We start from the raw sequence: 12,899 nt of genomic DNA on the forward strand, positions 1-12,899 counted from the left end.
AGTGTTTCTTTACTTTAACAGAGTCGAGACTTGTAAATATCAAGTTTTATAAACGGCTCGGAACCTTAGCAACATCTGTTTGTAAACCGTAGGTAAAACAGGAGTTTTTTCACAATGTTTAAGTCGTGTTTCAATTCTCATTTGGTCTCTGATGAACTTGTGAGTTCATCTGTGAATGTTCCATATTATTGCTGCTGTAGGGAAGATAGTTCTGAAAAGTAATTTTTAAAGCATAGGAGTCTCACATTTCATGTTTAGGGTTGAGACAAAAACTACTAGTTTTAAGACAGAGATACTTTTAAATATTTTGAAGAACTTATAATAAATTATTAAATACTTTTTTTTTTTTTTACAATTCGTTCCCAGTTGATATAGCGATGAGTCTACGGATTTATGGCACTAACATTAGGGGTTCGATTCCCTTCGGTGAACTCAGCGGATAGCCCAATGTGACTTTGCTATAAGAAAACACAAACATCCTTTACAAATCATATGTTACAGGGATCGAATGTACAAAAATCTCTGTTGTTTTTTTTTCTTTTCACAGTAACTAATATCGAGGTTTGTTTGGTTTGTTTTCAATTTCACACAAAGCTACTTCAGGACTATCTGCGCTAGCCGTCCCTAAATTTGCAGTATAAGACTAGAGGGAAGGCAGCTAGTTATCACCACCCACCGCCAACTCTTGGGCTACTCTTTTACCAACGAATAGTGGGATTGACCGTCACAGTATAACGCCCTCACGGCTGATTACGAGTCGAGTGCCTTAATTCCCTAGCCATGCCGGGGGCCTAAGCTGTTAAAGCTGAGATAGCGACAGAAATAATAACAACAACACCTTTACTGCTTTTATCCCCTTTTATGTCATAAATATTTTACTATAACATGGAATCTGAATATGTGAAACTTGTTAGCAGCCCACAACAATCCTAGGGTCGAGGGTTCGAATCCCCGTCACACCAAACATGCTCGTCCTTTCAGCAGTGCGGGCGTTATAACGTGACGGTCAATCCCACTATTCGTTTGTAAAAGAGTAGCTCAATAGTTGGCGGTGGGTTGTGATGACTATCTGCCTTTCCTCTAGTATTAAACTGCTAAATTAGAGAGGGCTATCACAGATAGCCCTCGTGTAGCTTTACTCGAAATTCAAAACAAACCAAAGCAAAGCAATCCTGAAATTAAAAATAAAAAAAACAACTAAAATAATTATTTCCAAAAAAAACAATCGTATTTTTTTTCTTAGGTCAAATTTAATCAAAACGTAATATACCAGAAACAGGTGTTCTTATTGTAAGTATCATTATTTCGTTACTTATTGGCCTGGCAGAGTTTAGATGGGAACTTCAGACACTATAAATTGTTTGTTTGTTTGTTTAGTTGGATTTTATGCAAAGCTGCGTCGTGGATATCTGCTTATTGAATCAGTGGTGATATTTTGATTTATTAATGTTTATTTAACTTAACCGGAATGTCAAACTGACATTCTTTGTGCCAAGGCACAACCCGAATGGTTTCTTTAGGTATTTAATCCACACTTGAATAAACTCTGTGGACCATAATGTGTATTTTAAAGGTTTTGTGTTTACTTCCTTTGGTGAACATTTTGCAATAAAATAATAAAAATGATATAGTTTGTTTCTTTGTTTTGAATTTCGTGCAAAGCTACTCGAGGGCTATCTGCGCTAGCCGTTTCTAATTTAGCAGTGTAAGATTAGAGGGAAGGCAGCTAGTCATCACCACCCACCGCCAACTCATGGGCTACTCTTTTACCAACGAATAGTGGGATTGACCGTCACATTATAACGCCCCCACGGCTGGGAGGGCGAGCATGTTTGGTGTGACCGGGATTCGAACCCGCGACCCTCGGATTACGAGTCGAACGCCTTAATACGCTTGGTCATGCCGGACCCAAAAATGAAATAGACTAATCCCACGCTCGTGTCCCGTTGTCGTGTAAGTTCGTGCTCCACCATTTGAGTTCACAAGTGCGTTATAAGTGTGACAAACAAATGCCATAATTTGATTAGATTATACCAATAGTGGGTACTTTTGTCTAGACGGCCTTCACTCTGTTTTATCAGTTCAATATCAGGGGTGGTTAAGACTGTAGTAGATTTTTGAAACTATCCTAAAGAAATAAAAACACATTCGTATTTAGTCACAACTTGAATTTGATTGTCAATTTTAGCAACACTCTCGTAAGTTTGAGGTACACAAGACTGATACCTCTGACATCACGTGTGTTAAGAAATTATAACCCTTAAGTTAAAATAAAAGTATGTTCTTATTACTAGACACGTTAAAGCAATTGAAAGTGAGCACCACAAAGTAAACTCCATGCATAACTGGCTAGGTTTTTTTTTCTCAGTATGTTTCATCAAATGGAAAACATAGCACTGAAACTGCCTCCAAAAAAGAACAATATCCTTCCGCTATCCTGTCTTACAAGTGAGATGTGATCCTAGAGGTTATGGACTGTTACGCTCATGCAAGATACCATTGCACAATATTTTATTTTCCATTTAAAAACCACTTAAATCCAAGCAACTTAAGAACAGTGACCAATCATTCTGCACATTTAAAACCAATTGAAAACTCTTCTAAAGAGATGATCTTTTCGGAGTGTTTGAACTTTATGAAGATTTTCTAGAGAGAAATTTGCTTGAAGAAAATGTTCCACTCCTCCAGCCCCACAGTGGCTCAGCGGTATGTCTGCGGACTTACAAAGCTAGAAACCGGGTTTCGATACTTGTGGTGGGCAGAGCACAGATAGCCCATTGTGTATCTTTGTGCTTAATTCAAAACAACATCCACTCCTCCAAGAATGTCAGTGGTAAATTTACCACGTTAACTTCTAGGGATCAATTTGCCGTGGTGGAAAAGTGAGGATGGCCCATTGAAAAAAAACCCACAAAAAAAACTAAAACAAAAATACTTCAATGTATCCAAATGTATATTGCATCTTCATGACTCGTCATGGTAGATCCAGAGATATAGTCAAGAACGGGTAGATAGAGACAAAACTACAACCAAGACTGGGTCTCAAGACCCCATCTCAGGGAATATTACTATGTAATCCGCATATCCACATAAAACAGTCCACTGGTGGCCCAGCGATAACTCTGTCGATTTATAACTCCATACTTCAGGTTTTAATAATCGTGATGGACAGAGTACAAACAGCCTCTTGGGGAGCTTTGTCTTTTACAACAAACAGACGAACCACTCAATCAAACAGTTAAAGTCTCTTGTACAATATGTCAATAGTGTAAGGTACGTACAATACGGGGTGATTATACATCCTATAAACATCTAGTAATCTTGTTTCACACTTTCTGTTTAAACTTTTATAATTTTAATGGTAGTTTCCATTCATTGTCGAGACAATTATATTGTATATATTTCCTAAAAAAAACATAATTAAAAATGTCACTCTGTTACAACCCTGTTCAGGAAACGCGGTTCCATTTCTATATATATTACTATTAAAGCCATGTTTTCAAAACGTTATTAGAATTTCAGTAGTATTATTTGTGATGTCTCATGGAGTATTATTATATCTTTCAACATGTTAATGTTAAAGCAGTAGAAAACATTCTTAGGTTTTAGATGTATTTCTGCTAATGCCTTATAAAACATTATTATACATCCAGAAGTATTGACGTTAATGCCGTATAAAATATTGTTAAATTCCTAGAAGTATTGATCTTAATGCCTTAAAAACATTGTTAGATTTCTAGACGTACTGCCATTAATGCCGTATAAAACATTGCTATATTTCTAGAAGTATTGACGTTAATGCCTTGTAAAACGTTGTTAGATTTCCAAACGTATCGACGTTAATGCCTTTTAAAATATTGTTAGATTTCCAGCTCTATTGCCGTTAATACCATGTAAAACATTGTTATATATCAAGAAGCATTACATTTAATGCCTTATAAATCATTGTCATATTTCTAAAATTATTGACGCATATGCCTTATAAAATATTGTTATATTTCTAGTAGTATAACTGTTAATGTCTTATAAAACATTCCATTATTTTCCACTTATTTTTAGAGACATGTTTCTACTTTTACAGATATCTCTCGAAGTATCTCGATCGTTAAATACTCGACTTGATTTTTGTTTCATTTTTTAAATCCGTTTTTCTTCTCTTCTTCGTTTGAAAACCAGTTTATTTTGGTGTATTTTAAAAAAACAAAAACACTCACGATATTAATGTCAGTTGTATTCTAACTTTTATTATTAGAAACAGAAGAAGAAATTATTGTAAGATGTGTTTGGTTAGTTTTAGATGTTCCAGATTAAATTTAAAATACTGTCAATATTTTATTTGATCTACTATAACTCTTAACTGTAATCTTATTGCATAGCAGACAAAGTCATTGCTATGTAAAATATATTTGCTTGAAGGTGGTTGGTGGGAAGCTTAAATCATAATCGAAACACGCTTTTATTCTTATTTCTACAGGGTGGCATCCATTTTGAATGACGCAATTTAAGAACAACAAACCCAACATACCTCTTTCCTTATTTGAATCAAAACCATTACAAGTATAGGGCGTAGAATGTAATTAGACTATGCTTTGGCTAGTATTTAGCATGCTCAGATTGAGAATTCGGGCCTGGCATAGATAGGTGATTAGGTCGCTGGACCCGCAATATGAGGGACGCAGGTTCGAATCACGTCATACCGAATATGCTCAACCTTTTATCTCTGAGACCGTCATTATGCGATGGTCAATCCCACTATTCGTTGGTAAAAGAGTAGCCCAAGAGTTGGTGGTAGATGATGGTGACTAACTGCCTTCCTTCTTGTCTTACGCTGCTAAATTAGAGACAACTAACGCAGATAGTCCTCGTGTAGCTTTACTCGAAATTCAAAAAACAAACAAGCTGAAAATTCGATGATTCGTGGTTTACGCCTTCATACTTTGAGATTGTATATGTATATAATAATATCGGTCAGACAAGAGTAGCTGTAGAGTTGGAGATTCCTGACTAAACGGTTTTCCTCTAGAATTTATCTAGCGTGTTTGTCATATAAAACTGTTTTAAATTTATTTGGAGTTCTAATCTACCTAGTTTTGAGTGTATTGGAGGCCAATTCAGGTAAAATCTTACTCGGACTTAATTAATTAAAATTATCAAAGTTAATTCATTAACAGATGAAACGAGTTCGCATTTCAGCAACGTTTTCTTTCTCGAACCTTCTAAGATCTCTCTATCCTAATTAACAATGTAAACATAAAAATGGATTCTGTTAACGAAATGGTGTTATTTTGAAACGCTAGAAATCTCTAGAGACTTGTTTAGTATAATGAGTTTTCTTGCAATTATAACACTTGCACATCGTTTCTCTTAATATTAGTCAATTTAAACCAGACGCAGTTGGACTTGAGAATCGTATGCTGCTTTGATGCACCCAAACCTAGGCACAACTATATATATAAACATATATATCCCAAAGTTATTGTGCCAACATTAATCGAGTTTATGAAGCCGTTGGGATCGACCTCAGGGAAAGAAATACGATATAATCTTTCAGCTGGGAAATCCCGCAGAAGAAAAGTAGCACAACCCATCAGATCTCTTTCTGAAAAATTATCTGTATTATATCCATGCTCTGGTTGCACGTGAGCCTGTTTGCATCGTTTTCGACAGTAAATATATTTTTTTTATTCGACAAAATCTTGCTTCCACCCCAGTGGCATAGCGGTATGTTTGCAGAATTCAAACACTAGAAAATGAGTTTTGATCCCCGTGGTTGGCAGAACACTGACAGTCCATTGTGCTTCAATTTAAACAAATCGCCCCCCGCTAGTACAGCGGTATGTCTCCGGATTTACAATGCTAAAATGAGGGGTTCGATTCCCCTCGGTGGGCTAAGCAGATAGCCTGATGTGCCTTTGCTCTAAGAAAACACATACACAAATACATTAAACAAATCGATAAAGTAATGAAGATTTATAAATTGTTTGAATGTCTTACAACTAAACATGTGATTTCAGAGACCAACAATCATTTTTTTATAATAATTTGTTTAGATCTTTGGAACTCTTTACTAAAGCTGCTAAATATGTAAGTGATGAAAAACAAACCACACTTTTAATTTAATTTATTTTTTAGTTAATCAAATACTCGATTAAAGACTCAGAGTAAATATCTGATTAAGCTTACTAGCTGGTAGTTCACACTGAACTGTTAGTTGGTGTTTTAATGGTGGTGTTACTAGATTACTTAAGGCTGGGCCAAGGTGACCCACTAGTGAGCTTGTCCGCACTTTAAATCAAAATGTTTAGGGTTCGCGTTTCTTTAGCGCGTTAAATATGCTCAACACTGTGGAGTCATGGATGACTCTCCAAGTACCGTATTCGATCACATAAAAGTAATCCAACAATTGACTGTGGGTGCTTTTGGTACAAATGAAACTTATAGCTCAAAATTAAGACTAGCTCTTGTTGAGTGATACTTAGATATTGAAGATATTTGTTTGTTTGTTTCTTTAATTTAGAGCAAAGCTACGCGAGGGGCTATCTGCGCTAGCCGTCCATAATTTAACAGTGTAAGACTAGAGGGAAGGTAGCTAGTCATCACCACCCACCGCCGACTCTTGGGCTACTCTTTTACCAACAAATAGTGGGATTGATCGTAAAATTATAATGCCCCCCACGGCTAAAAATGACGATCCTGTTTAGTGTAAGGGGGATTTGAACTCGCGACTCTCGGATTACGAGTCGAGTGCCTTAATCACATGGCCATGGAGACCGTCTAAAAAACGAATTTTAAAACTTATTTAAACAACTTGACCAAAAGTTCTGTGAAAGATTCTGATACACTAATTACAAAACATAAGATTTTTTATTAAATAATTACTAAAACCCAACTGGCTTTGTGCAGTTTTACTCACAACTAATTTCTGTTTTACCAGGAGCTACATGATCAGGCCTTAGACTCGACATCAATAAGTGGGAAATAGAAAGTCAGATTTTATTTATACAGTGTATTTTGTTACATATGTCTCATTAACGACCACTCCCGTGATCTTACGCTAAGATAATTCCAGCTTCCATGTGTAATTGTTAAATATGCTCGTTATGTTGAAGGAAAATAACACATTTGTCATGGAAACTTCACTTTCTCTGGAGACGCCGCTTTGAAACGACGCTGGTACTCAGGTAATTATTGAAAACATTACGTAGAACAAAATATTTTTCTGCCCTTTCAACAGTAACGACAAAAAAAACCTTAAGTTTCTTAAAATGTGTTTAAATAATTCACAGTAATAATAAAAAGAAAAACAACAGAGAACTAAAAACAGTAACTCTTTTTTTGTCTGTATTTAAACTGTAGTCTCATACTGTTTGTTTGTTTTGGAATTTCGTACAAAGCTACTCGAGGGCTATCTGCGCTAGCCATCCCTAATTTAGCAGTGTAAGACTAGAGGGAAGGCAACTAGTCATCACCACCCATCGCCACCTCTTGGGCTACTCTTTTACCAACGAATAGTGGGATTGACCGTTACAAAATAATGCCCACACGGCTGAAAGGGTAAGCATGTTTGGCGCGACCGAGATGCGAACCCGCCACCCTCAGATTACGAGTCGCACGCCTTAACACGCTTGGCCATGCCGGGTCAACTGTAGGTCTACAAGAACGAGACTTAGAAAAAGTGTTTTTGTAAAATTAATTACTTTGTTATTATTGTCTTATAACGCTGTCGCGTTCTGGAAATGTTAACTTGAAATAAAATACAAAGAAATTATGGATCTTGAAGTCAATAATAATTTTATTCATTTTTCATTATTTTAAATAATTTATATCTATTCTAAGAATAGAAGTTTATCAGGAAACTGGTAATGGCTGTGGACGTTATTTTAGGCGCTCGAAAACCTCATTAGAACCCCCTATCTGTCTTCTCTCAAATTTATCAGCTCACACTAAGGGCGGTTACCTTGTAAAATTATCGAACAAACACGAAACACTGAGAGCTGTTTATTACCGTTAAATAATTTCTTTGGAATATTCATTACTTTTAATAATGTTTAAAGAAAATTTTTGTAGGCCTAGTTTCGTAATGTTACACAAAGTAATTGTTTAATCAGTGATGTCGAGAAAACCCTCTTGTAGAGAAATATATATGCAAATACGGCTCGTTTGGGTTGAGAAAATACTTTACATAGAAGAGCGAACAACGTAAACCTGACGATGACCGAAAAAGGTCGAAACGTTGTTCGCTCTTCTATGTAAAAAAAATATTTTCTCAACCCAAACGAGCCGTTTTTGCATATAAAGTAATCGTTTGTTTGACTGTTTGTTTTGAATTTCGCACAAAGCTACTAGAGGGCTATCTGTGCTAACCGTCCCTAATTTAGCAGTGTAAGACTAGAGGGAAGGCAGCTAGTCATCACCACCCACCACCAACTCTTGGGCTACTCTTTTACCAACGAATAGTGGGATTGATCGTTACACTATAACGCCCCCACGGCTGAAAGGGCGAGCATGTTTGGTGCGATCGGGATTCGAAACCGCGACCCTCGGATTACGAGTCGAACGCCTTAACACACTTGGCCAAAATAATTGAACTTAAACCTTTAAAACTATCACGAAGCAATAATGATATAATTGCAAATGATTTATTTTAAATATACAGTGTGTATGAATTAAACTTATGTTTTGTAAACTAGAAGGGTAATAGTTATACAATAAGTTTAAGAATTCTACTCAAAATAAACCATTAGCACTAATGTTCCTAGTAATATGAACCTTAAGACCCTCAACACAAAATAAGAATATTTATGTAATCTCTAGAAATAAACTCATCTGTTCTGCAAGAAGCGCATTCTATTTTTCATTTGTTGTTTCTTATGAGATAATTCTAGAATTTGCAGTAATTGATAATAATTCTGCCTCACTTCACATTGGCACAGAAGCAAGTCTGTTGAAAACCGGATTTCCATATCTGTGACGGGCACAGCACCGACAGCTCTTTATGTAGGTTTGCGTTTAAAAATAAACAAACAAACAAACAAACAGTGCAATAAGTATGTTACATACATTATCCCTACCTTACTGCAATTTCTTAAAAATACAATAGTTCAGATATTTGTAAAATATAGGTGTTAGAACATATTAGGTTGTTGATAAGTTTGAGTTGATACTTATCCGTTTATTAACGAAATTATTTTATTCAACTTAAAGAGTTACAGCACGAGTAGAAGAAAACAGAATCAAGTAGCCATAACATACGAGCTACTTATTAAAGATCTTTGCTATCTTACCATGGGCACAATATAGTTTTGAACAATGTGTATGAGGTTTGAAATGTACAGTAAGGATTTTTGCCCAGAACGACTCTATTATTTCTCACTGACACACTTCTCGCTGTAGGAAAGTTTCGAGCCCTCTTCGAAGAATCTAATGCAGGTCTTTAATTTAACAGTTTCGTTTTCTCGCCCTTACATTCTTACAGTTTTTTTCATCAAAAGCCTGAACTTTACGACGCCGTAATACAAAGGAGTAAACTCTCTCAAAGATCAATACTACTTTAGTTAGTCCCATTGGGATTTTCTAAGTCTGACTTAACAAGAAATCTGTACATAATAATTTGACGGTTTGATTCAAAACCTAGTTACAATTATTAATAAACATGCTTCGTTCATCTCTATGAAATATTAAAGATGATATGGAATGATTATCATGTGAAAACTTTTATATCTGTTTATTCCAGAACACATAATTTATGTATTAAAAGACTCCTAATGATAGCACATAAAAGAAATGTTTCGTAATGAGCTGAGTTTTTATAACTCTGATGTGTTGTTAGTGAAATATTTCTAGAACTCTGGTTTGGTTTGGTTTGGTTTGAATTTTGCTGCAAAGCTACACGAGGACTATGTGCTCTAGCCGTCCCTAATTTATGAGTGTAAAACTAGAGAGAAGGCAGCTAGTCATTAAAATCAACTACCAACTCTTGGGCTACTCTTTTACCAACGAATATTGGGATTGAACGTCAAATTATAACGCCACCGTATCTGAAAGGGCGAGCATATTTGGTGTGATGGAAATTCGAACCCGCGACCCTCAGATTACGAGATGAGTGCCTTATCCACATGGCCAAGCAGGGCCTAGAACTCTGCTAATAATGTGTTGTTACTAAAACATTTCTATAACTCTGCTAATATAGATAAAAACTGGTATGTTTTCATTGCTTTGTTAATGTAGATAACTGGTGCGCTGTTTGAACCAGTTTTAATGAGACTGGTTACTACACCATCTCAGATAAAAAGGATGTTTTTCTTTACCTAATAACGTTTATATGTCAGTCCTTCAAATCTCGTTTAGTTTGTTGTTAAGCGGAATGTTATACAATGGGTTAGCTCTGCTGTGCCCACCACGGGTATCGAAGTTTCAGTTTTAGTGTAATTAATCTTCAGAGTTTTCATGAGACCCTGAGGGTGTCAGTCTTTCATGCCTTACAAGAAAAAAAGAATAATATGTGAAACATTATTTTAAAGTCACATTTGTTCAGTTGATAACCTAGTATTGGTGCTAAACCACATTCATCTGGTATTTTAAAAATATTTTTATACATTTATGACTAATTTAAATTAGTGAAATTAAAACTTAAATGGATATTAAATTTACTGTTTTCCTTTTCGTTTATTGTGAAATAAGTAAATTCAAATACTTTGGATCCATCTTAGCAGAAACTTGATTGAAACATCAAATCCAAACTTCATTTCTTTACTAGTTTTATACACTATTTACTGAATAGCTACAAAAATATGTCAGTTATTATATGTAATCTGAGCATTTGGTCTGAATGCTGAAAATTCATTCCAACTCTCTCTCTCTCTCCTTAAACTGAATTTCGTACTGAATCTGTGAAATATTAGTCACAGAACTGAAACAACCTCGTTGCTCGAACACTGGCGTTCAACATATACTCTAACCATAGTACACGAAACTTATCTAATAAATTCGAAGTTAATTCACAAACCCACAGAACACCACCTGCGTCATTGAGGCCAACTGTTAACCACACATGTTTTGTCTCAGCATTCTGTCAGTGATTCTGTCAAAAATCATCGTAAACTAAGTGAGAGAAAGAATGATATAAAAACTAGAATAAGCGTACCCCTGTTTTTTTTTTGGTAGGAACTGTATCCTGCCATAAATTTGTCCACATTCACAGGTAGATTGATAACATCCATGAATCAGTGGATTAGCAGTCTTTCCAAACAATAATCCCATAACAAAATTCAACCAAATGTATAAGTTTATGTTCCCTCTGTTTCCTAACGTTTCCTGTATTCTTCACTTTACTATCACTGAATATATCCTTCACTTTAATCACCACATTCAATATATCCTTCACTTTAATATCACTGAATATATCCTTCAAACAATAATATCACTGAATATATCCATCACTTTAATATCACTGAATATATCCATCACTTTAATATCACTGAATATATCCTTCACTTTAATATCACTGAATATATCCATCACTTTAATATCACTGAATATATCCATCACTTTAATATCACTGAATATATCCTTCACTTTAATATCACTGAATATATCCATCACTTTAATATCACTGAATATATCCATCACTTTAATATCACTGAATATATCCTTCACTTTAATATCACTGAATATATCCATCACTTTAATATCACTGAATATATCCATCACTTTAATATCACTGAATATATCCATCACTTTAATTCACTGAATATATCCATCACTTTAATATCACTGAATATATCTTTCACTTTAATATCACTGAATATATCCATCACTTTATTATCACTGAATATATCCTTCACTTTTCTATCACTGAATATATTCATCACTTTAATATCAATGAATATATACATCACTTTAATACCACTGAATATATCCATCACTTTATCACTTTATATCACTGAATATATCCTTCACTTTACTATCACTGAATATACATCCATCACTTTAATATCACTGAATATATCCATCACTTTAATATCACTGAATATATCCATCACTTTAATATCACTGAATATATCCATCACTTTAATATCACTGAATATATCCATCACTTTAATATCACTGAATATATCCATCACTTTAATATCACTGAATATATCCATCACTTTACTATCTATCACTGAATATATCCATCACTTTAATATCACTGAATATATCCATCACTTTAATATCACTGAATATATCCATCACTTTAATATCACTGAATATATCCATCACTTTAATATCACTGAATATATCCATCACTTTAATATCACTGAATATATCCATCACTTTAATATCACTGAATATATCCATCACTTTAATATCACTGAATATATCCATCACTTTAATATCACTGAATATATCCTTTATCACTTATATCCATACTTTATATCACTGAATATATCCATCACTTTAATATCACTGAATATATCCATCACTTTAATATCACTGAATATATCCATCACTTTAATATCACTGAATATATCCATCACTTTAATATCACTGAATATATCCATCACTTTAATATCACTGAATATATCCATCACTTTAATATCACTGAATATATCCATCACTTTAATATCACTGAATATATCCATCACTTTAATATCACTGAATATATCCATCACTTTAATATCACTGAATATATCCATCACTTTAATATCACTGAATATATCCATCACTTTAATATCACTGAATATATCCTTCACTTTAATATCACTGAATATATCCATCACTTTAATATCACTGAATATATCCTTCACTTTAATATCACTGAATATATCCATCACTTTAATATCACTGAATATATCCATCACTTTACACTGAATATATCCATCACTTTAATATCATAGATATATCCATCACTTTAATAT

Source organism: Tachypleus tridentatus, chromosome 7, assembly GCF_004210375.1.
Source record: "Tachypleus tridentatus isolate NWPU-2018 chromosome 7, ASM421037v1, whole genome shotgun sequence".
NCBI classification, from domain to species: Eukaryota; Metazoa; Arthropoda; class Merostomata; order Xiphosura; family Limulidae; genus Tachypleus; species Tachypleus tridentatus.